The 26,193-nt window shown below is 38.8% G+C and overlaps 1 protein-coding gene across 1 annotated transcript in view; it reads right to left on the bottom strand.

Moving 5' to 3' along the window:
- LOC133645199 (polycomb group RING finger protein 3) overlaps window positions 1-20,706 on the bottom strand; it is a 93,592-nt gene extending 72,886 nt beyond the window's left edge. Inside the window, exon 1 of the mRNA XM_062040070.1 lies at window positions 20,541-20,706. The gene's annotated coding sequence lies outside the window, so the exon portion shown is untranslated. The remainder of the gene's footprint in view (window positions 1-20,540) is intronic.
- Window positions 20,707-26,193: the final 5,487 nt, after the last annotated feature.

The following is a 26,193-nucleotide window of genomic DNA, read 5'->3' as shown; positions in this document are numbered from 1 at the left end:
GATATATGGCAATATAAGTGCACAATACAATATGCGCAATATGCAATCAACAGCCATACATGTCACATTAAGAGTGGCCGTATAAACAATGCCAACACTGTCATAAACCTGTGCCATATAGTGAGACCACACTAAACAACAATGTCAAACACATTTCGGGAGAATATTTGCACAACATAAACACAACATAACACATTCCCAGAATTCCTTGCAGCACCAACTCCGGGACGCTACAGTCATTTTCCTTCTCTTCCCGCTCGCCATGTGTTTAAGAGCGCATTGCTGTGTTTAGATGGAGACAGGTGTGGACAATGTTGGAGACACTTGTCCCCACACTAAAAGTATACAGCAAAGGAGAAAAACTATATGATGTTGCTTTCATTTTGACAATACAGCGTCCATCAGCTGCTGTGACAGAGTTAATGAGGTGAGGAAACACGCTGTCACTCCTGTTTTTTGTTGTTGTTGGCCAAACTGTTGTACTGAACCACAAAGGGGCTAGAGAAGAACAGATCTTGTTTATTAGACTTTATCTTAGTTAGCCAAACTGCTTTGTGTTTTATTTTGATATCAAAAAGTAAACGCCATGTTTTTTTCATGTGACACATCATTTTGTTAATGTTTACTTAATTCCGATACGACATATTTCTGCTCAAACTCTTAATGGCTCTGTCCCGATACAGCATCTACATGTACATAACATAAATAATAATAAAAAATACTTCCCTCTATCAAAAGGTAAACATCAAGATAAAGGCATCATTAAATGACAAAAAGCTGACAAGTTTATATTAATAATGAATAAAACAAAAAATGTATATGTATGCATGCATGCTTTGGAGCCCCTGCCTGGAAAGAAAATAATGTTTACCTTGGTGCCCTAAAATATGAGCCCTCCTTTAAGGCAACACTTGCCTTGACCTTAAAAAGTAAAAATTGAAGACTGGCCGTGCGCAATATTATGAATTAAGAAAAAAAAGAGCTGCAGGCTAAACAATTTTGTCAACATTTGTGTCTCAGTTTGATGGCGATAAGATACTACTGAGTCGACATCAGCAGACAAACGCATTCTTATCCATCTATTAAATGACCCACATGGCACTCTGCTTGGACATTGGAGTCAATTGATTAAAAAAACAACTAAAAAAAACAAAGCTAAACAAGCAACAACCTGCAAATATGTGGGAATGTTGCAACTATGGACTAGTCATCGATTAACTTAACGACTAGTCGACTACCGTATTTTTCGGACTATAAGTCGCAGTTTTTTTCATAGTTTGGCCGGGGGTTGCGACTTATGTGTGAAATTATTAACACATGACCGTAAAATATCAAATAATATTATTTAGCTCATTCACGTAAGAGACTAGACGTATAAGATTTCATGGGATTTAGCGATTAGGAGTGACAGATTGTTTGGTAAACGTATAGCATGTTCTATATGTTATAGTTATTTGAATGACTCTTACCCTAATATGTTACGTTAACATACCAGGCACGTTCTCAGTTGGTTATTTATGCGTCATATAACGTACACTTATTCAGCCTGTTGTTCACTATTCTTTATTTATTTATTTTAAATTGCCTTTCAAATGTCTATTCTTGGTGTTGGGTTTTATCAAATACATTTCCCCCAAAAATGCGACTTATACTCCAGTGCGACTTATATATGTTTTTTTCCTTCTTTATTATGCATTTTCGGGCGGTGCGACTTATACTCCGGAGCGATTTATACTCCGAAAAATACGGTAATTGGCACTAATTGACAAGGATGACTAATTAATTTAGAAACATTTATTTATACAGTAAATGTGCTGCTTATCGGGCTGTTATGAAAACCAAAATAACGATTACTCTTTTGTCCGTTTAAAATCAAGGACAGGCCCAGTGCTGACAAATATAAAGTATACCTTTTATGAAAAAAAAAGGATTGTACAAATAGCAGCAATAAAAACAAACACCAAAACTATCTGACATCCTCAAAAAGATGTGGAGATGTGCTTAAAAAGCCGAACACAGGTGCATATTCTTGATTAACTCCTGGCATTTTAACCAATCTAAACAACTTAATTAATTTTAAACATTTTAGCTCATAAATTGTAATTTATTCTGTTATGATATCGGCACGGTGGTTCTTAATGTTTGTGTATGTGTGTAATTAAGGCTGGGTAATATGGCTAAAAACTGGATCAGGATATACGTTTTTATAATGATCGATATCTATAATTATTGATATTTTTCATGACCTATGGAAAATATTGAGAAAAAAATATATTGAATGTTAATAATTTTATGTCAAATGCAACCTTCCTCTGATTATAATCTGGCAGCTATCAAGGCAGAAAGGAAAGGTCAACACAAGCATGGACAACACTCGATTAATGTAAATACATTTTTAAAATCACAATAACTTAGACTTAGTTGAAATTGTTCCACACAGTAGCTCAGTTTTAAAGGATGGAAAGGGTAAGAATGGAAAGGATAATGCAGGTATTGGGTAGACCAGACATGGGCAAATTAAGGCCCGGGGGCCACATGCGGCCCGTTGAGTTTTTCAAACTGGCCCGCCGGACATTCCCAAATAATTGTTTTAGATGTTTAAGATGGAAAGTGTAGCTGCCATTATGATGTGCAGTGATGTTTTCTAATGACCGTAAGTCTTCAACTATACTAAGTCTTTCAATGCTTGGAAGCTGCATTATATACTAGTTACTATGGTCATCTACTTAGTTACTATGGTCATATTGTTGTGTATCGTTGTGTCCTTGGGCAAGACACTTCACCCTTGCCCCTGATGGGTGCTGGTAGCGCCTTGCATGGCAGCTCCCTCCATCAGTGTGTGAATGTGTGTGTGAATGGGTGAATGTGGAAATACTGTCAAAGCGCTTTGAGTACCTTGAAGGTAGAAAAGCGCTATACAAGTATAACCCATTTATCATTTATATAATTAGTTACTATTATTATCTAATTAGTTACTTTGGTCACTATGAGATATCTCAGAACCCTTCGCGTTCATATTTCACTATGTTTGTTGCATTTTGATTGTGTTTCGGTTGATTGTAAAATATGTTTTCAATATTCAGTGTTTTATCTTTCATAGTTAATATTGTAAATCCCACATTCTTTATTTTCGTCTACATTCTGGGTGTCTCATTCAGTAAAAAAATGTCAAATTCCATTCCGTTTTTTAAGGCGGTCTCTCATTACGTTTTTAGCTTTCAATCATTATTGTAAGGTTTTGTATTAGTGTTCCTAAAAATAGATATACCGGCCCCCAGACACACTTTTTTTTATCTAAAGCCGGCCTCCTGAGTAAAATAATTGCCCAGGCCTGAGGTAGACTAAAAATGTACCATAGTAGCAATATAAAATATAACATACAGGTAAAAGCCAGTAAATTAGAATATTTTGAAAAACTTGATTTATTTCAGTAATTGCATTCAAAAGGTGTAACTTGTACATTATATTTATTCATTGCACACAGACTGATGCATTCAAATGTTTATTTCATTTAATTTTGATGATTTGAAGTGGCAACAAATAAAAATCCAAAATTCCGTGTGTCACAAAATTAGAATATTACTTAAGGCTAATACAAAAAAGGGATTTTTAGAAATGTTGGCCAACTGAAAAGTATGAAAATGAAAAATATGAGCATGTACAATACTCAATACTTGGTTGGAGCTCCTTTTGCCTCAATTACTGCGTTAATGCGGCGTGGCGTGGAGTCCATGAGTTTCTGGCACTGCTCAGGTGTTATGAGAGCCCAGGTTGCTCTGATAGTGGCCTTCAACTCTTCTGCGTTTTTGGGTCTGGCATTCTGCATCTTCCTTTTCACAATACCCCACAGATTTTCTATGGGGCTAAGGTCAGGGGAGTTGGCGGGCCAATTTAGAACATAAATACCATGGTCTGTAAACCGGGCACGGGTAGATTTTGCGCTGTGTGCAGGCGCCAAGTCCTGTTGGAACTTGAAATCTCCATCTCCATAGAGCAGGTCAGCATCAGGAAGCATGAAGTGCTCTAAAACTTGCTGGTAGACGGCTGCGTTGACCCTGGATCTCAGGAAACAGAGTGGACCGACACCAGCAGATGACATGTCACCCCTAACCATCACTGATGGTGGAAACGAAAGCAAATTTATAATAAAACGATATCCATATATATCGCGATGGACATGTCATCGATATCCATATAAATGTGTTCGATGAATATACACTATATTGCAAAAAAGTATTTGGCCACCCATTCAAATGATGAGAATCAGGTGTCCTAATCACTTGGCCCGGCCACAGGGGTATAAAATCAAGCACTTAGGCATGGAGACTGTTTCTACAAACATTTGTGAAAGAATGGGCCGCTCTCAGTGATTTCCAGCGTGGAACTGTCATAGGATGCCACCTGTGCAACAAATCCAGTCGTGAAATTTCCTCGCTCCTAAATATTCCAAAGTCAACTGTCAGCTTTATTATAAGAAAATGGAAGCGTTTGGGAACAACAGCAACTCAGCCACCAAGTGGTAGGCCACGTAAACTGACAGAGAGGGGTCAGCAGATGCTGAAGCGCATAGTGCAAAGAGGTCGCCTGCTTTCTGCAGTTGCTACAGAGCTCCAAACTTCATGTGACCTTCCAATTAGCCCACGTACAGTACGCAGAGAGCTTCATGGAATGGGTTTCCATGGCCGAGCAGCTGCATCCAAGCCATACATCACCAAGTCCAATGCAAAGCGTGGGATGCAGCGGTGTAAAGCACGTCGCCAATGGACTCTAGAGCAGTGGAGACGCCTTCTCTGGAGTGATGAATCACACTTTTCCATCTGGCAATCTCATCGACGCGTCTGGGTTTGGAGGTTGCCAGGAGAACGCTACATTTAAGACTGCATTGTGCTGAGTGGGAAATTTGGTGGAGGAGGAATTATGGTGTGGGGTTGTTTTTCAGGAGTTGGGCTTGGCCCCTTAGTTCCAGTGAAATTAACTTTGAATTCTCCAGGATACCAAAACATTTTGGACAATTCCATGCTCCCAACCTTGTGGGAACAGTTTGGAGCGGGCCCCTTCCTCTTCCAACATGACTGTGCTCCAGTGCACAAACAAGGTCCATAAAGACAAACTTGACTGGCCTGCACAGAGTCCTGACCTGAACCCAATAGAACACCTAATGGATGAATTTGAACGGAGACAGAGCCAGGCCTTCTTGACCAACATCAGTGTGTGACTTCACCAATGCGCTTTTATAAGAATGGTCGAAAATCCATAAAAACACACTCCGCAACCTTGTGGACAGCCTTCCCAGAAGAGTTGAAGCTGTAAAAGCTGCAAAAGGTGGACCCCACATCATATTGAACCCTATGGGTTAGGAATGGGGTGGCACTTTAAGTTCATATGTGAGTCAAGTCAGGTGGCCAAATACTTTTGGCAATATAGTGTATATTTCTTTAGTTGGAAAAAAATGGAAAGAATGAAGCAAGGTTGGTTGCATAAACAAAGGCAGACGCGGTCTGGTAAGCTAACAATACAGGAAGTGGTCAGTGAGCAATGGGATCGACACGCTAAACAGCCAATCATGTAACAGTATCAAATATCAAGTTTGGTTGTGTCATCTTGCTGTCTCGCTGTAGATTCTCTGCACGGAGTGAGAAGAGAAACTAAAGATGAGTGCTGCAGACAGCGAATAAATTGTGAACAAAAGAGAAACGTTTTTAAAAATGTTTTCAAACGCACTGTAGTCCTTCGCCCCGCTTATCTTTCCTTTTCAACCCACGCCCGTTTGCTATTCGGATGTACGGAAACAACAGGTAGGAACTAAAGTGCAGGACTGTATCACTAAAATAAATAACAGAATATAACAAATGTGCTACTTTACTTTTTCCAATAACATTCAAAAAACAATTACTGCATAAGAAATGTTCATTTCCATACTTAAATAAGAATAACAGACCAAATTGAATGTGAACTTCCTGGCAGTAAACCTGCAAGAGATTGTTCTTCTCCGGTTTCTCTTGGTTTACACTCTGCACTTATTGTGTTACACTTTATTTAGCACTTCTTACAAATTCTGTATTTTGAACCTTAATTTAAAGAGGTTATTGTTAAGTGTTTATTGTGATTTTACAATTTTGTTTTGAGTGTTTTCCATGCTTGTGTTGATAGCTGAGGGGTTATAATTAAAGTTAAAGTTAAAGTACCAATGCTTGTCACACACACACTAGGTGTGGTGAAATTATTCTCTGCATTTGACCCATCCCCTTGTTCACCCCCTGGGAGGTGAGGGGAGCAGTGGGCAGCAGCAGTGGCCGCGCCAGGGAATCATTTTTGGTGATTTAACCCCCAATTCCAACCCTTGATGCTGAGTGCCAAGCAGGGAGGTAATGGGTCCCATTTTTATAGTCTTTGGTATGACTTGGCCGGGGTTTGAACTCACAACCTACCGATCTCAGGGCGGACACTCTAACCACTAGGCCACTGAGTAGGTCTTTATTATATCTATTATAATTGAATACATTTACATATGCATAAAAATGTGTTTTCTTTTGTATTATTTTTTTCAATGAATTAAGTAACGTTTATGACAACCTTTTTCCAAAACACAATATAGAATTTGAGATACAACAGCATAATGTATACATTTATCATTCGTTTTCAAAACGCATACAAAAAAGTGAGACCTCAAAAATTTACTGCGGGACCCCATGTTTATGACTTGATGAAAATTTAGAAAATTCCTAGCACCAACACTGGTTAACATTAGCTGGTTGTTACAGTATGAATTGATATATATAGCCTATTATTTGCGGACTATTGACAAGTGATGTACCGAAAACTTGACCACTAAAAACAGACTTTGATCACAGAAAACCGCGCTGCTGAAACCGGATGTAAACAAAACGCACGACATTGTGACTGTCTGGAGCTTTGTCAGCATGTCTGCAATGTGGACGTAATTTTCATATATATTGCAGATACACCCGCGCGGAATGCCATCTACTAAATGTGCAAATATTTATATTTATATTTAAATACTTTTAAGAAGAAAAAGTCCAAGTGGCGTATACAGCGCCAAGCATTTTATAATAAGACCAGATGAAGATGATAGATTTGTTGCTTGTTGTTTTTAATTTGAAAAAAAGACATTAACAGTCTGTAAACACATCTACAAAGTACATTGTACAAAAAGCAACAACTGAAAATATGGCAAAACGATAAGATTTATGTATTTTATTCTCCTGCTGGCCCAACTATGGACTGGACTCTCACTATTATGTTAGATCCACTATGGACTGGACTCTCACACTATTATGTTAGATCCACTATGGACTGGACTCTCACACTATTATGTTAGATCCACTATGGACTGGGCTCGCTCACTATTATGTTAGATCCACAATGGACTGGACTCTCACTATTATGTTAGATCCACTATGGACTGGACTCTCACTATTATGTTAGATCCACTATGGACTGGACTCTCACTATTATTTTGATGTGTTGGACTTTCACAATATTATGTCAGACCCACTCGACATCCATTGCTTTCGGTCTCCCCTAGAGGGGGGGGGGGGGGTTACCCACATATGCGGTCCTCTCCAAGGTTTCTCATAGTCATTCACATTGACGTCCCACTGGGGTGAGTTTTCCTTGCCCGTATGTGGGCTCTGTACCGAGGATGTCGTTGTGGCTTGTACAGCCCTTTGAGACACTTGTGATTTAGGGCTAAATAAATAAACATTGATTGATTGATTGATTTTAGATCCACTTTGGACTGGACTCTCACAATATTATGTTAGATCCACTATGGACTACACTCTCACACTATTATGTTAGATCCACTATGGACTGGACTCTCACAATATTATGTTAGATCCACTATGGACTGGACTCTCTCACTATTATGTTAGATCCACTATGGACTGGACTCTCACTATTATGTTAGATCCACTTTGGACTGGACTCTCACAATATTATGTTAGATCCACTATGGACTGGACTCTCACACTATTATGTTAGATCCACTATGGACTGGACTCTCACACTATTATGTTAGATCCACTATGGACTGGACTCTCACTATTATGTTAGATCCACAATGGACTGGACTCTCACTATTATGTTAGATCCACTATGGACTGGACTCTCACTATTATGTTAGATCCACTTTGGACTGGACTCTCACAATATTATGTTAGATCCACTATGGACTGGACTCTCACACTATTATGTTAGATCCACTATGGACTGGACGCTCACACTATAATGCTAGATCCACTATGGACTGGACTCTCACACAATTATGTTAGATCCACTATGGACTGGACTCTCACATTATTATGTTAGATCCACTGTGGACTGGACTATCACACTATTATGTTGGATCCACTATGGACTGGACGCTCACACTATAATGCTAGATCCACTATGGACTGGACTCTCTCACTATTATGTTAGATCCACTATGGACTGGACTCTCACTATTATGTTAGATCCACTATGGACTGGACTCTCACTATTATGTTAGATCCACTTTGGACTGGACTCTCACAATATTATGTTAGATCCACTATGGACTGGACTCTCACACTATTATGTTAGATCCACTATGGACTGGACTCTCACACTATTATGTTAGATCCACTATGGACTGGACTCTCTCACTATTATGTTAGATCCACAATGGACTGGACTCTCACAATATTATGTTAGATCCACTATGGACTGGACGCTCACACTATAATGCTAGATCCACTATGGACTGGACTTTCTCACTATTATGTTAGATCCACTATGGACTGGACTCTCACACAATTATGTTAGATCCACTATGGACTGGACTCTCACATTATTATGTTATATCCACTATGGACTGGACTCTCACACTATTATGTTAGATCCACTATGGACTGGACTCTCACACTATTATGTTAGATCCACTATGGACTGGACTCTCTCACTATTATGTTAGATCCACAATGGACTGGACTCTCACTATTATGTTAGATCCACTATGGACTGGACTCTCACTATTATGTTAGATCCACTTTGGACTGGACTCTCACAATATTATGTTAGATCCACTATGGACTGGACTCTCACACTATTATGTTAGATCCACTATGGACTGGACTCTCACTATTATGTTAGATCCACTATGGACTGGACTCTCACATTATTATGTTAGATCCACTGTGGACTGGACTATCACACTATTATGTTGGATCCACTATGGACTGGACGCTCACACTATAATGCTAGATCCACTATGGACTGGACTCTCTCACTATTATGTTAGATCCACTATGGACTGGACTCTCACACTATTATGTTAGATCCACTAAGGACTGGACACTCTCACTATTATGTTAGATCCACAATGGACTGGACTCTCACTATTATGTTAGATCCACTATGGACTGGACTCTCACTATTATGTTAGATCCACTTTGGACTGGACTCTCACAATATTATGTTAGATCCACTATGGACTGGACTCTCACACTATTATGTTAGATCCACTATGGACTGGACTCTCACACTATTATGTTAGATCCACTATGGACTGGACTCTCTCACTATTATGTTAGATCCACAATGGACTGGACTCTCACTATTATGTTAGATCCACTATGGACTGGACTCTCACTATTATGTTAGATCCACTTTGGACTGGACTCTCACAATATTATGTTAGATCCACTATGGACTGGACTCTCACACTATTATGTTAGATCCACTATGGACTGGACTCTCACACTATTATGTTAGATCCACTATGGACTGGACTATCTCACTATTATGTTAGATCCACAATGGACTGGACTCTCACTATTATGTTAGATCCACTATGGACTGGACTCTCACTATTATGTTAGATCCACTTTGGACTGGACTCTCACAATATTATGTTAGATCCACTATGGACTGGACTCTCACACTATTATGTTAGATCCACTATGGACTGGACCCTCTCACTATTATGTTAGATCCACTTTGGACTGGACTCTCACACTATTATGTTAAATCCACTATGGACTGGACGCTCACACTATAATGCTAGATCCACTATGGACTGGACTCTCACACAATTATGTTAGATCCACTATGGACTGGACTCTCACATTATTATGTTGGATCCACTGTGGACTGGACTATCACACTATTATGTTGGATCCACTATGGACTGGACGCTCACACTATAATGCTAGATCCACTATGGACTGGACTCTCTCACTATTATGTTAGATCCACTATGGACTGGACTCTCACACTATTATGTTAGATCCACTATGGACTGGACTCTCACACTATTATGTTAGATCCACTATGGACTGGACTCTCTCACTATTATGTTAGATCCACAATAGACTGGACTCTCACTATTATGTTAGATCCACAATAGACTGGACTCTCACTATTATGTTAGATCCACTATGGACTGGACTCTCACTATTATGTTAGATCCACTTTGGACTGGACTCTCACAATATTATGTTAGATCCACTATGGACTGGACTCTCACACTATTATGTTAGATCCACTATGGACTGGACTCTCTCACTATTATGTTATATCCACAATGGACTGGACTCTCACTATTAGGTTAGATCCACTATGGACTGGACTCTCACTATTATGTTAGATCCACTTTGGACTGGACTCTCACAATATTATGTTAGATCCACTATGGACTGGACTCTCACACTATTATGTTAGATCCACTATGGACTGGACGCTCACACTATAATGCTAGATCCACTATGGACTGGACTCTCACACAATTATGTTAGATCCACTATGGACTGGACTCTCACATTATTATGTTAGATCCACTGTGGACTGGACTCTCACAATATTATGTTAGATCCACTATGGACTGGACTCTCACACTATTATGTTAGATCCACTATGGACTGGACGCTCACACTATAATTCTAGATCCACTATGGACTGGACTCTCACACTATTATGTTGGATCCACTATGGACTGGACGCTCACACTATAATGCTAGATCCACTATGGACTGGACTCTCTCACTATTATGTTAGATCCACTATGGATTGGACTCTTACACTATTATGTTAGATCCACTATGGACTGGACTCTCTCACTATTATGCTAGATCCACTATGGATTGGACTCTCACAGTATTATGTTAGATCCACTATGGACTGGAGTCTCACAATATTATGTTAGATCCACTATGGACTGGACTCTCACACTATTATGTTAGATCCACTATGGACTGGACTCTCACAATATTATGCTAGATCCACTCGACGTCCATTGCACCGGTCGCCTGGTGGGGGGGTCCCCACATCTGCGGTCCCCTCCAAGGTTTCTCATTGTCATCCCAAACACATTTACTATGCTAGACCCACTCGACGTCCATTGCATCCGGTCTCCCCTAGAAGGGGGGGGGTCACCCAAATCTGCGGTCCTCTCCAAGGTTTCTCATAGTCACTCACATTGACATCCCACTGGGTTGTGAGTTTTTCCTTGCCCTTATGTGGGATCTGAACCGAGGATGTTGTTGTGGCTTGTGCAGCCCTTTGAGACACTCGTGATTTAGGGCTATATAAATAAACATTGATTGATTGATTGATTCTAATTAATAACAGATTTCAGCAGTTTTAAAGAAACTTATATCATCACAGCAAATTATGCAAATTGATCGATGGCATCGTGGTGACCACACCCATAACCACGCCCCCCACCGCCACAGATATCTTGGCAGTTTAGGGGAAACCCTGCAGGCGTATTCATTGTGGACTGCCTCTAGGTAATGTTTAAATGTTCCACGTCAACAAAGCAAGGATGTCTGATAGAAAAGCGTTCAAAAGCTCCACTTTTTAAGCTAGCTTGACGCTAATAATTGGCTATTCCATATTTATGGTACTGGTTAGCATTGCAGATTTTACATGGAGATTTCAACACCTTCACATTTGCTTACTACAACTAAGATGTGTCCTGCAATCAAACAGCTGGTACAATCCTTACAGTATAAACACTTTGTAGGACCCACTAAAAGACAAGACTGGCACATTCAACTAAATTCGGGGTCCAGAGTTCCTATCTATTAGAGGAGTTATTGAATAAGTTAAGATGTATTACCACATGAACACAAAGTACCAAAAACTGGTACCGGTAATTGGTACAGTATTGGTTGGAAAAGGTACTCATCCCTACCAGTGTCTATTTCAACCATGTTTGTGTACGAGTGACTCCAGAAGCGGATAAATATCTCCCTCCTAACGCGTTTAATGCCAACAAAGAAAATAAATACCGTAGGGACGATCCAATATTGATCGTATTGAGGAAGGAGGATATTGTTTGATATCATGTTATGTCGACTTTCAATCATACGAGGTTGCACGGACAAAAGAAACAGCCTTTATTGCAACATGAGCCTTGATGTGTCACTATTATGAAAGGTTTCTAATATTTTGATCCTTTCATGCAGCTAAAATGAGCGTCCCTTGCGTATGATTCAAAGCAGAATAATAGAAAGTCAGGCCGTGTCTCAAATATGATTATTTCTGTAGAACACAACCATAGACTCAGAAAAACTGAGAAAACAGTACACAGAAGCATACATTTGAAATATGTGGCCATTTGAAACACTTGTTCTGTCTTCCTTCTGTAGCAGCACACAGCAGGTTACTATGGTGGTCGATATTAGCAAACAAGCAGTGACTTCCAAACACAGAAAGTACACACAAAAACCATAAAAAATAATAATGTTGCAAATGCCAAAAGAAAAAGGCATACCTCAAAAGCATGCTAAATGAAGTGTGACAAGGCCCCTAAAGGAATGCCCGTTTTTTTAAAAGATATGAGCAGGATGCCGGGAAGAAAGTTTGCCAACCAATGAAACTCTTGAATAATTTTACAACAGAGGGTTGGCACCCAAAATTATGTTGTGGACAGCTAGTCAAATATTACCTTGAGATACGTAATGCACAACCCATGCTTCTTGACTTGTTGGTTTTTTCAAGTAAGTAAGTACCGTATTTTTCGGAGTATAAGTCGCACCGGAGTATAAGTCGCACCTGCCGAAAATGCATAATAAAGAAGGAAAAAAACATATATAAGTCGCACTGGAGTATAAGTCGCATTTTTTGGGGAAATGTATTTGATAAAACCCAACTCCAAGAATAGACATTTGAAAGGCAATTTAAAATAAATAAAGAATAGTGAACAACAGGCTGAATAAGTGTACGTTATATGACGCATAAATAACCAACTGAGAACGTGCCTGGTATGTTAACGTAACATATTATGGTAAGAGTCATTCAAATAACTATAACATATAGAACATGCTATACGTTTACCAAACAATCTGTCACTCCTAATCGCTAAATCCCATGAAATCTTATACGTCTAGTCTCTTACGTGAATGAGCTAAATTATATTATTTGATATTTTACGGTAATGTGTTAATAATTTCACACATAAGTCGCTCCTGAGTATAAGTCGCACCCCCGGCCAAACTATAAAAAAAACTGCGACTTATAGTCCGAAAAATACGGTAAGTACATTTTATTTATAAAGAGCTTTTCACACTGCAAAAACTGAAATCTAAGTAAGATTAAATATCTCAAATAAGGGTGATACTTGCTTATTTTCTGTCTGATAAGATAATTCTTCTCACTAAGCAGATTTTATGTTAGAGTGTTTTACTTGTTTTAAGGGTTTTGGTCCTAAATGATCTCAGTAAGATATTACAGCTTGTTGCTGAGATTTTATGACCTATATTGAGTAAAACATGCTTAAAACTAGAATATCAACTGATGCAAAGCTGTGTCATCAACACTCACAAGTATAAAACTACTTTTTTAAAGCAATAATTTCTTACTTCAAGCATGAAAAAAAAGATCATGATGCCGAGCGCATATCATTATGTCAAGATAATGGCACAAGCATTTACTTAATTTAAGAATATTTTTCAACATATTGAGCAAAAAGGTCTCTTTTTTTTTCTACCTAGAAAAATGCACTTATTAGTGAGAATATACTTATTTTAAGGTATTGTTGGGTTCATTGAGGTTAGCTAATTTTACTTGTTTTGGAAAGTCTTGACAAGCCGAATTTTCTTGTTCTATTGGCAGATAATTTTGCTTAGTTCAAATGAAATACCCCTTATTTTTGTTTTTGTTTTTTCTTGTTTTTGAACACTGACTTTTTGCAGTGCACAGATAAAATCAGAAAGCTCTGTACAAAACATAGGTGAAGTAAAGCAACAATTCAATGAAAACAACAGGGGCAACATCATAAAAAGAATACAAAGTGGATTAAATTTGATAGTTAAAAGGCGCATTAATTAAAAGTTTTACAAAAAAGAGATGTTTTCGAAAGTTTCTTAAAAGTGTCAACACAGTCAAGATCACGGAGGGACTGGTGCAAATTGTTCCAGAGTCTGGGAGCAAACTCTGAAGTATTCAGATCTTAGGTTATAACCTCTGCTAGTGATTATTTCCTTCATAAAACCAAGTAACTTTTAAAAAAATTCTAATGCCAAATGTGTATTATTTATCGCTCATTTTAGTTTTTTCATTGCGTTTTACTTTTGTAGCTGTATGTAGAAATGGCTACGTCTGGTTGCATCAACTCTGTTCTCTTTTAATCTCTTTTATATCCTTTGTGTTCTTTGCTGTTTCCATCTTGGACTTTTGGAATCCGCACTGCAACAACATAATTTCCCCATTGTGAGATGAATAAAGTATATCTTATCCTATGCACTTTTCTGGTAAAGTAGCTTAGTTTAGGTGTACACACACACACCAGGTACGGGAGTACCTTTTGAACAGCTCTTTGAACGGTCCGGCACTTTTCAGACTGTGTTTTTGTTTTCTGGTGTGTCTACGCATGGTACAATCTTATGTGTGCAATATGTATTATTTATTGCTCATTTCTTTTTTTTCGTCGCGTTTTACTGTTTTGAAGTGGCAGCTAAATGCATCAGCTCTATGCTCTTTTATGTATTTAATGCCCCTTATGGTCTTTTAATGTTTCCCTCTTGTTTTTGTGGACTTTTTGCATCTCCGCAACCAAATAATATCCCCATTGCGATAATAATAAAGGCTATCCAATGCACTTTCCTAGTTGATTGTTTTGTAGCCTAGTTTAGGTGTGCACACACCAGGTAAAGGAGTACAATTTTGTATTCACTTCATTTATATGTTGTGCAAATTTTATTTTAATCAATTCTTCATACACAAGTGTATTCTAGATGCACAGTACTGTTTGTAGGCTATTTTTCCTGTATTGTTAAAATGCTTGTGTGGAAATTGCTCCTGTAAAGTTGATTTCTATGAAGGTATCTGTAGCCTGTGTAGTTTTTATTATATACCATACAAAACAACACCAAAATAATGTCACTATCATAGCATTGGGAGAAGGCACCACCTTATGGAACGTTTACAATGATTACCAGATGAAATTATGATAATATTTTACAATAATTCCCACAAATAGAGAATACATTGGTGTAAATCGGAATTATGCAGATCTTATATTACAGCTAGTGATTATTTCCTGCATAAAAACAATCCAGCAGGCACAAGACGTTGAAACAACGTTGCAAACTTGTTGAATTAGATCCTGATGTAACTCAAACATAACGTTAGCACAACATGCTTTTTGACGACGTTTAATCAATGATTTGACCGTTGAATTTTGGTCATTTCCCAACCAATATTCTACCACACAAATACAAAATTGAAACAACATGCTTTTTACTGACGTTTAATCAATTTCGGGTTATGACATTGATTTAACCGTTGAATTTAGGTAATTTCCCAACCAATCTTCTACAACACAAATACAACAACATTCTTTTTACTGACGTTTATTCAATGTCGGGTTTTCTGACGTTGATTTGACCGTTGAATTTTGGTAATTTCCCAACCAATCTTGTACAACACAAATACAACGTTGAAACAACATGCATTTTACTGACGTTTATTCACAGTCGGGTTCTGACGTTGATGTGACCGTTGAATTTTGGTCATTTCCCAACCAAACTTCTACCACACAAATACAACGTTGAAACAACACGCTTTTTATTGACGTTTAATCAATGCCGTTGATTTGACCGTTGAATTTTGGTTATTTCCCAACCAATTTTCTACAACACAAATACAACATTGAAACAACATGCTTTTTACTGACGTTTAATCAATGTCAGATTCTGACGATTTGCCATCCATCCATCCATTTTCTACTGCTTCTCCCTTAGACTGTTGAATTTTGGTAATTTCCCAACCAATCTTCTACAACACAAAAACAATGTTGAAACAACATGCTTTTTACTGACGTTTATTCAATGTCGGGTTCTGACGTTGATTTGATCGTTGAATTTTGGTAATTTCCCAACCAATCTTCTACAACACAAATACAACGTTGAAACAACATGCTTTTTACTGTAGTTTATGCAAAGTCGGATTCTGACGTTGATTTGACCGTGGAATTTTGGTCATTTCCCAACCAATTTTATACCACACAAATACAACTTTGAAACCACATGCTTTTTACTGACGTTTAATCTATGGCTTTGATTTGACCGTTGAATTTTGGTCATTTCCCAATCAATCTTCTACAACACAATAACAACGTTGAAACAACATGCCTTTTACTGACGTTTATTCAATGTTGGGTGTAACTCAAACATAACTTTAGCACAACATGCTTTTTGGCAAAGTTGATTTGACCGTTGAATTTTGGTCATTTCCCAACCAATCTTCTACAAAACAAAACAAAACAAAGCAAAGTTTCGTTGTACTTGTGCAATGACAATAAAGACCTAACGACCGACCTACCTACCTACCACAAATACAACGTTGAAACAACATGCTTTTTGCTGACGCTTAATCTATGGAGTTGGTTCTGATGTTGATTTGACCGTTGAATTTTGGTCATTTCCCAACCAATCTTCTACAAAAGTGAAGTGAAGTGAAGTACATTTATATAGCGCTTTTTATGAAGTGACTCAAAGCGCTTTACATTGTGAAACCCAATATCTAAGTTACATTTAAACCAAAACAAAACAAAGCAAAGTTTTGTTGTACTTGTGCAACTACAATAAAGATCTACCTACCACAAATACAACGTTGAGACAACATGCTTTTTACAGACGTTTATTCAATGTCAGGTTCTGACATTGATTTGACCGTTGAATTTTGGTCATTTCCCAACCAATCTTCTACCACACAAATACAACATTGAAACAACATGCCTTTTACTGACGTTTATTCAATGTCGGGTGTAACTCAAACATAACTTTAAGCACAACATGCTTTTTGACAAAGTTGATTTGACCGTTGAGTTTTGGTCATTTCCCAACCAATCTTCTACAAAACAAAACAAAGCAAAGTTTTGTTGTACTTGTGCAATGACAATAAAGACCTAACGACCGACCTACCTACCCACCTACCTACCACAAATACAACGTTGAAACAACATGCTTTTTACTGACGTTTAATCAATGCCGGGTTCTGACGTTGATTTGACCATTGAATTTTGGTCATTTCCCAACCAATCTTCTACAAAAGTGAAGTGAAGTGAATTACATTTATATAGCGCTTTCTCTCAAGTGACTCAAAGCGCTTTACATTGTGAAACCCAATATCTAAGTTACATTTAAACCAAAACAAAACAAAGTTTTGTTGTACTTGTGCAACGACAATAAAGATCTACCTACCACAAATACAACGTTGAAACAACATGCTTTTTACTGACGTTTTTTCAATGTCGGGTTCTGACGTTGATTTGACCGTTAAATTTTGGTAATTTCCCAACCAATCTTCTACCACACAAATACAACATTGAAACAACATGCCTTTTACTGACGTTTATTCAATGTCGGGTGTAACTCAAACATAACTTTAAGCACAACATGCTTTTTGACAAAGTTGATTTGACCGTTGAGTTTTGGTCATTTCCCAACCAATCTTCTACAAAACAAAACAAAGCAAAGTTTTGTTGTACTTGTGCAATGACAATAAAGACCTAACGACCGACCTACCTACCTACCTACCTACCACAAATACAACGTTGAAACAACATGCTTTTTACTGACGTTTAATCAATGCCGGGTTCTGACGTTGATTTGACCATTGAATTTTGGTCATTTCCCAACCAATCTTCTACAAAAGTGAAGTGAAGTGAATTACATTTATATAGCGCTTTCTCTCAAGTGACTCAAAGCGCTTTACATTGTGAAACCCAATATCTAAGTTACATTTAAACCAAAACAAAACAAAGTTTTGTTGTACTTGTGCAACGACAATAAAGATCTACCTACCACAAATACAACGTTGAAACAACATGCTTTTTACTGACGTTTTTTCAATGTCGGGTTCTGACGTTGATTTGACCGTTAAATTTTGGTAATTTCCCAACCAATCTTCTACCACACAAATACAACATTGAAACAACATGCCTTTTACTGACGTTTATTCAATGTCGGGTGTAACTCAAACATAACTTTAAGCACAACATGCTTTTTGACAAAGTTGATTTGACCGTTGAGTTTTGGTCATTTCCCAACCAATCTTCTACAAAACAAAACAAAGCAAAGTTTTGTTGTACTTGTGCAATGACAATAAAGACCTAACGACCGACCTACCTACCTACCTACCTACCACAAATACAACGTTGAAACAACATGCTTTTTACTGACGTTTAATCAATGCCGGGTTCTGACGTTGATTTGACCATTGAATTTTGGTCATTTCCCAACCAATCTTCTACAAAAGTGAAGTGAAATGAATTACATTTATATAGCGCTTTCTCTCAAGTGACTCAAAGCGCTTTTTACATTGTGAAACCCAATATCTAAGTTACATTTAAACCAAAACAAAACAAAGTTTTGTTGTACTTGTGCAACGACAATAATGATCTACCTACCACAAATACAACGTTGAAACAACATGCTTTTTACTGACGTTTTTTCAATGTCGGGTTCTGACGTTGATTTGACCGTTAAATTTTGGTCATTTCCCAACCAATCTTCTACCACACAAATACAACGTTGAAACAACATGCATTTTACTGACGTTTATTCAATGTCGGGTGTAACTCAAACATAACTTTAGCACAACATGCTTTTTGACAAAGTTGATTTAACCGTTGAATTTTGGTCATTTCCCAACCAATCTTCTACAAAACAAAACAAAGCAAAGCTTCGTTGTACTTGTGCAATGACAATAAAGACCTAACGACCGACCTACCTACCTACCTACCACAAATACAACGTTGAAACAACATGCTTTTTACTGACGTTTATTCAATGTCGGGTTGTGACGTTGATTTGACCGTTGAATTTTGGTCATTTCCCAACCAATCTTCTACAACACAAATACGACGTTGAAACAACATGCCTTTTACTGACGTTTATTCAATGTCGGCTAGTGACGTTGATTTGACCGTTATACGACGTTGAAACACCATGCTCTTTACTGACGTTTATTCAATGTCGGGTTCTGACGTTGATTTGACCGTTGAACTTTGGTCATTTCCCAACCAACAACATGGATTTGACGTTAGACACACATTGTTGTCTGAATTTACAAAAACAACTATTCTGCGACGTTGTTTCGACTTAGCTGGTTTATATATTTTTTTATATAAGTAACGTCTATGTATATATGAAAAAATATATAAACCAGCTACTCCTTTGAACATAATGGCTCTTTATGCCAGCTCTATTCCAGAGAACTTGCATTATTTCTCTCATGCAGTTGTTGTTTTTTTGCATGTGTTTATGTGATTGCAGCATTTTTTTTTTTTTAAACTGGATCATGTCTGTATTTGGAGTCCTTGTAGGCCACCGTAGGTTAGCATGGCAAGAAGCATCAACAACACTCTAAACACATTGCTGCTGTATCTCCTACCTTTATTTAAAAAAAAATAGCAACAACTGCACAGACTTGTTGGCTGCTGTGAATGCACCCCCCCACGCACAATGTCACACAGTCTGCAGCAGCAGTCTCGACCACATCCACCCCTCATGACAAAACAACACACACAAAAAAGGGGGGGGGAGCAGCAACTTTTCCTCCCCAAAAACCTCAACACAACAACAACACAACTTTGAGGGCTTGGCCTAGAGGAGGACCACGGAGGAGCTCCAGAAGAAGAGGAGGTGTTGGACCAAGGAGAGCAAGACGAGACATGCCGACAAGACAGCCTCAAGTGCGGGGCGGACAACCGCGTGCATCCCGGCCAGCCTCCAGCCTGCCTTCCCCCCTTAAAGCACCCCCGACGCCGGCGTGCAACTGCGGGGCCCGGCGCCGCCATACATACACACACACACACACACACACACACACACACACACACACACACACACACACACACACACACACACACACACACACACACACACACACATTCAACAACACGTATAGATAGCATGCCTCATAGCAGCCAGCGGAAAGAGACGTGCTAAACAACGAGGAGGAGGAGGAGGAGGGGGCCACCAACCGGCACCCGAAACCGGTCGCCGAAGCACGGCGAGGGCGTCTCGGTTCCGAGCGCGAAGACTGACCTGTTCGGTGGGCGCCAGAATCGGCCGGGTATCGGGTCGGATCCGAGTTTAAATCCACGAGCAGTACAACAAAGAGGCGAAAATGACCGAGCGGCCGCGGAACAGGCCGAAGCAGCGCTCCTGGAGCAGCGCGGCGCATGCGCACTGAACCCGGGAAGCAGCGGGAGAGAGGGAGGGAGGGAGGGGGAGGACGGGTAAAGCGAGAGAGTGTGTGTTTATGTTGACACACTCAAACCGTACAGCATTTCACTAGACTTAGACTTCCTTTTATTAGCATTCGAATTTGAACGTTACAGTGCAGGGGCGGCATAGCTCGGTTGGTAGAGCAACTTGAGGGTTCCAGGTTCGATACCCGCTTCCGCCATCCTAGTCACTGCCGTTGTGTCCTTGGGCAAGACACTTTACCCACCTGCTTCCAGTGCCACCCACACTGGTTTAAATGTAACTCAGATATTGGGTTTCACTATGTAAAGCGCTTTGAGTCACTAGAGAAAAGCGCTATATAACCCTTGTGTAATGTTCATATTGTTGTTACTCAGCCTGCGTTTGTGGGTCTGATGGACCCGTTGCATTTTGTGGCTTTACCTTATCCCAATAAACATCTGTTCAGTATTTTAACATAAAAGTGTTTGATTGTGAGGCATTATAAATGATAAATGGGTTATACTTGTATAGCGCTTTTCTACCTTCAAGGTACTCAAAGCGCTTTGACAGTATTTCCACATTCACACACTGATGGCAGGAGCTGCCATGCAAGGCGCTAACCAGCACCCATCAGGAGCAAGGGTGAAGTGTCTTGCCCAAGGACACAACGGACGTGACTAGGATGGTAGAAGGTGGGGATTGAACCCCAGTAACCAGCAACCCTCCGATTGCTGACACGGCCACTCTACCAACTTCGCCACGCCGCCCCCATTAAAAGCCAGTAACAACAATATGAACGTTGAAACTGAGCCAAAGTCAGTGAGTCTCGGTTTGAAAAATTAATTAATTGTATAATTTTTCTTTTAATAAAACAGATGTTTACCATATCCCAATAAACATCTGTTCAGTATTTTAACATAAAAGTGTTTGATTGTGAGGTATTAAAAGCCACAAAATGCAACGGGTCCATCAGACCCACAAACGCTGGCTGAGTAACAACAATATGAACGTTGAAACTGAGCCAAAGTCAGTGAGTCTCGGTGTGAAAAATTAATTAATTGTATCATTTTTCTTTTAATAAAAAATGAAAACGGGTCCCACCGACCCGAACACCACACAAGGGATAAATGTAAATTCATTTCACAGATAAGAACGACATTTTGTTGCATTAGCTCGTTGTAGTGCAGGATAAAAGAGCAATAAGGTGCGTTCATATTGTTGTTACTCAGCCAGCGTTTGTGGGTCTGATGGACCCGTTGCATTTTGTGGCTTTTAATGCCTCACAATCAAACACTTTTATGTTAAAATACTGAACATATGTTTACCTTATCCCAATAAACATCTGTTCAGTATTTTAACATAAAAGTGTTTGACTGTGAGGCATTAAAAGCTACAAAAATGCAACGGGTCCATCAGACCCACAAACACTGGCTGAGTAACAACAATATGAACGTTGCATGGAAAATTTCTCGGCCAGTTTCTGCATCCCACAGGGATTCTTCTTTTGTGTTTCTGCACCTGCGGTTCCCACACAAGGTTGCAACATTGTTTGTCAACACTGTCTGCTCTCATTTTCTCGCACATTTGACCCTCTGATGTTCTGTGTACCTACACTCTGTCCTCCTCCTGTGTAGGCCTGCTGTGTGTGTGTTAAGTTAAAGTTAAAGTACCAATGATTGTCACACACACACTAGGTGTGGCGAAATTATTCTCTGCATTTGACCGTGTGTGTGTGTTTGTGTGTGTGTGTGTGTGTGTGTGTGTGTGTGTGTGTGTGTGTGTGTGTGTGTGTGTGTGTGTGTGTGTGTGTGTGTGTGTGTGTGTGTGTGTGTGTGTGTGTGTGTGTGTGTGTGTGTGTGTGTGTGCATGTGGTACACAGAACATTAATTTACACACTTCTATTAGCCCCGGGTCTAGGGGACCTGGACATCTTATATGTAATAGAAATGTGTAGGGGGGGTGTATGGTGTGTGTTCATTAAATATGTATTCTGATATATGTTCTTCACAGAAAATGAGCCAAAGTCAGTGAGTCTCAGTTTGAAAAATTAATTAATTGTATCATTTTTCTTTTAATAAAAAAATGAAAACGGGTCCCACAGACCCGAACACCACACAAGGGATAAATATAAATTCACTTCACAGATAAGAACGACATTTTGTTGCATTAGCTCGTTGTAGTGCAGGATAAAAGAGCAATAAGGTGCAGATATAAATAAATAGATTACTGTACAGATAAATATATTGCACTTTTGCATATGCATCCACGTTTATGGACGTATATTATATTGTCTTTATAATCTGTTTTTGGGGGGAATTGAGGGGATTATTATGATGTGTTCAAGAGTCTTACGGCCTGAGGGAAAAAGCTGTTACAGAACCTGGAGGTTCTGCTACGGAGGCTGCGGAACCTCTTTCTAGAGTCCAGCGGTGAAAACAGTCCTTGGTGGGGGTGGGAGGAGTCTCTACAGATTTTCTGAGCCCTGGTTAGGCAGCGGCTTTTTGCGATTTTCCCCGGATAGGAGGAAGAGGAGTCCTGATGATCTCTGCAGAGACTTGCAGTCTGAGGCACTGCAGGCTCCAGTCCAAACAGAGATGCAGTTGGTCAGCAGGCTCTCTATAGTGCCTCTGTAGAATGTGGTCAGAATGGGGGGAGGGAGCTGTGCTCTTTTCATCCGACGCAAAAAGTGCATGCGCTGCTGAGCTCTTTTTACAAGAGCTCCGGTGTGTAGGGACCAGGTCATATTGTCAGTTATCTGCACCCCCAAGAACTTGGTGCTGCTTACCATCTCCACTGCTGTGCCGTTGATGAAGAGTGGAGCGTGGATGAATACGTAGACCTACTATGCTGCTGTATTTTAATGCTGGTCATTATGATGGTACTTGGAGAGCCACGTTTTTTCTGAGGTGGTACTTTGTGAAAAAAGTTTGAGAACCACTGTTTTAGGGTATATTACCAATATGTATAATATAATAGAATAGAAAGTACTTTATTGATCCCTGGGGGAAATTCAGCACCACAGTTCGCTCACAATAAACAATAAACACTTGGGTATTTTTTACATGTGAATAATATAAATACAGTCTATTATACAGCATTATTCACATGTGAATAATATAAATACAGTCTATTATACAGCATTATTCACATATAAATAAATGATAAATGGGTTATACTTGTTTAGCGTTTTTCTACCTTCAAGGTACTCAAAGCGCTTTGACAGTATTTCCACATTCACCCATTCACACACACATTCACACACTGATGGCGGGAGCTGCCATGCAAGGCGCTAACCAGCACCCATCAGGAGCAAGGGTGAAGTGTCTTGCCCAAGGACACAACGGACGTGACTAGGATGGTAGAAGGTGGGGATTGAACCCCAGTAACCAGCAACCCTCCGATTGCTGGCACGGCCACTCTACCAACTTCGCAGTCTATTATACAGCATTAGTCACATGTGAATAATATAAATACAGTCTACTATAAAGCATTATTCACATGTGAATAATATAAATACAGTCTATTATACAGCATTAGTCACATGTGAATAATATAAATACAGTCTATTATACAGCATTATTCACATGTGAATAATATAAATACAGTCTACTATACAGCATTATTCACATGTGAATAATATAAATGCAGTCTATTATACATCATTATTCACATGTGAATAATATAAATACAGTCTATTATACAGCATTATTCACATGTGAATAATATAAATACAGTCTACTATACAGCATTATTCACATGTGAATAACATAAATGCAGTCTATTATACATCATTATTCACATGTGAATAATATAAATACAGTCTATTATACAGCATTATTCACATGTAAATAATATAAATACAGTCTATTATACAGCATTATTCACATGTGAATAATATAAATACAGTCTATTATACAGCGTTATTCACATGTGAATAATATAAATAAAGTCTATTATACAGCATTATTCACATGTGAATAATATAAATACAGTCTATTATACATCATTATTCACATGTGAATAATATAAATACAGTCTATTATACAGCGTTATTCACATGTGAATAATATAAATAAAGTCTATTATACAGCATTATTCACATGTGAATAATATAAATACAGTCTATTATACATCATTATTCACATGTGAATAATATAAATAAAGTCTATTATACATCATTATTCACATGTAAATAATATAAATACAGTCTATTATACAGCATTATTCACATGTGAATAATATAAATACAGTCTATTATACAGCATTATTCACATGTGAATAATATAAATACAGTCTATTATACAGCATTATTTACATGTGAATAATATAAATACAGTCTATTATACATTCAAGTCCAGTCAAAATATATATCTATATATATATATAGTGTATACAAAATAGGAGAATTACATTTTTTTTAAATAGTCATATGAAAAGTCTAACATTTCAAAATAATCAAGTCATATTATTTAGAACATTATATTTTTAGAGCCTTTCAGGATGTCTCCAAACCCCCACCTCTGTGAATAGGACAAAGACTGCTGTGATGTCGGTTGATCCATCCATCCATTTTCTACCGCTTGTCCCTTTTGGGGTTGCGGGGGGTACTGGAGCCTATCTCAGCTGCATTCGGGCGGAAGGCGGGGTACACCCTGGACAAGTCGCCACTTCACTAAATTACATTTTCAGATAAATGCTACTCTCCAAATAGGTTTATTTTTTTATTGATGTTCACGGCCTTGCCTAATGTTTAACTAAAACATTCCTATTTTGGCTAGTGTCACAAACTAGACGGGATGTTTTTTACTCATTCCTCCTTCCCCGTCCCAGGATGGGAAATTTCACCCAGGCTCCTTTTAAAAAATATATAAAGTTTGAAGTTTTTTCTCTCTCTGTCTCTCCCTCTTGCCCTTTTTCTCCTTTCAGCAGTAGCAAAAACTGTTCTCCTTTGTAATGTGATGTTATGTGAGTAGTCAAATAAATACTTAAAAAGACCTTAGTTTTTCTCTGAACAATTTTTTGTTGCATATGAAAAATGTCAAAACAAGAGACCGGAGGTTCCAGTGGAGATGCGGAGAAGGGGACAAGGCTGGGGTGTTTGCCAGGGTCTTGGCTGGATGAGCACGTCTCGGACACTTTGGTCTCCCTGGACAGATTCTCGCTAATCGGTGCCGACCAGGTGTTAGCCGGGTCTGGTGGGCAGCCTAGGATAGAGTCGGCTCTCTCCGTCGCTTATTTAGGTCCGTTCCTGTCTACGGCCGCGGGGTGTTAAGGCGCTTTTGTTTTGTCGTATATGTAAATGGTAAATGGGTTATACTTGTATAGCGCTTTTCTACCTTCAAGGTACTCAAAGCGCTTTGACACTATTTCCACATTCACCCATTCACACACACATTCACACACACATTCACAAACTGATGGCGGGAGCTGCCATGCAAGGCCCTAACCACGACCCATCAGGAGCAAGGGTGAAGTGTCTTGCTCAAGGACACAACGGACGTGAGGAGGT

This window comes from Entelurus aequoreus, linkage group LG28 (genome assembly GCF_033978785.1).
Source record: "Entelurus aequoreus isolate RoL-2023_Sb linkage group LG28, RoL_Eaeq_v1.1, whole genome shotgun sequence".
Lineage (NCBI taxonomy): Eukaryota > Metazoa > Chordata > Actinopteri > Syngnathiformes > Syngnathidae > Entelurus > Entelurus aequoreus.
The sequence above is the reverse complement of the archived record's forward strand: the minus strand, read 5'-3'. Positions and strand labels throughout refer to the sequence as shown.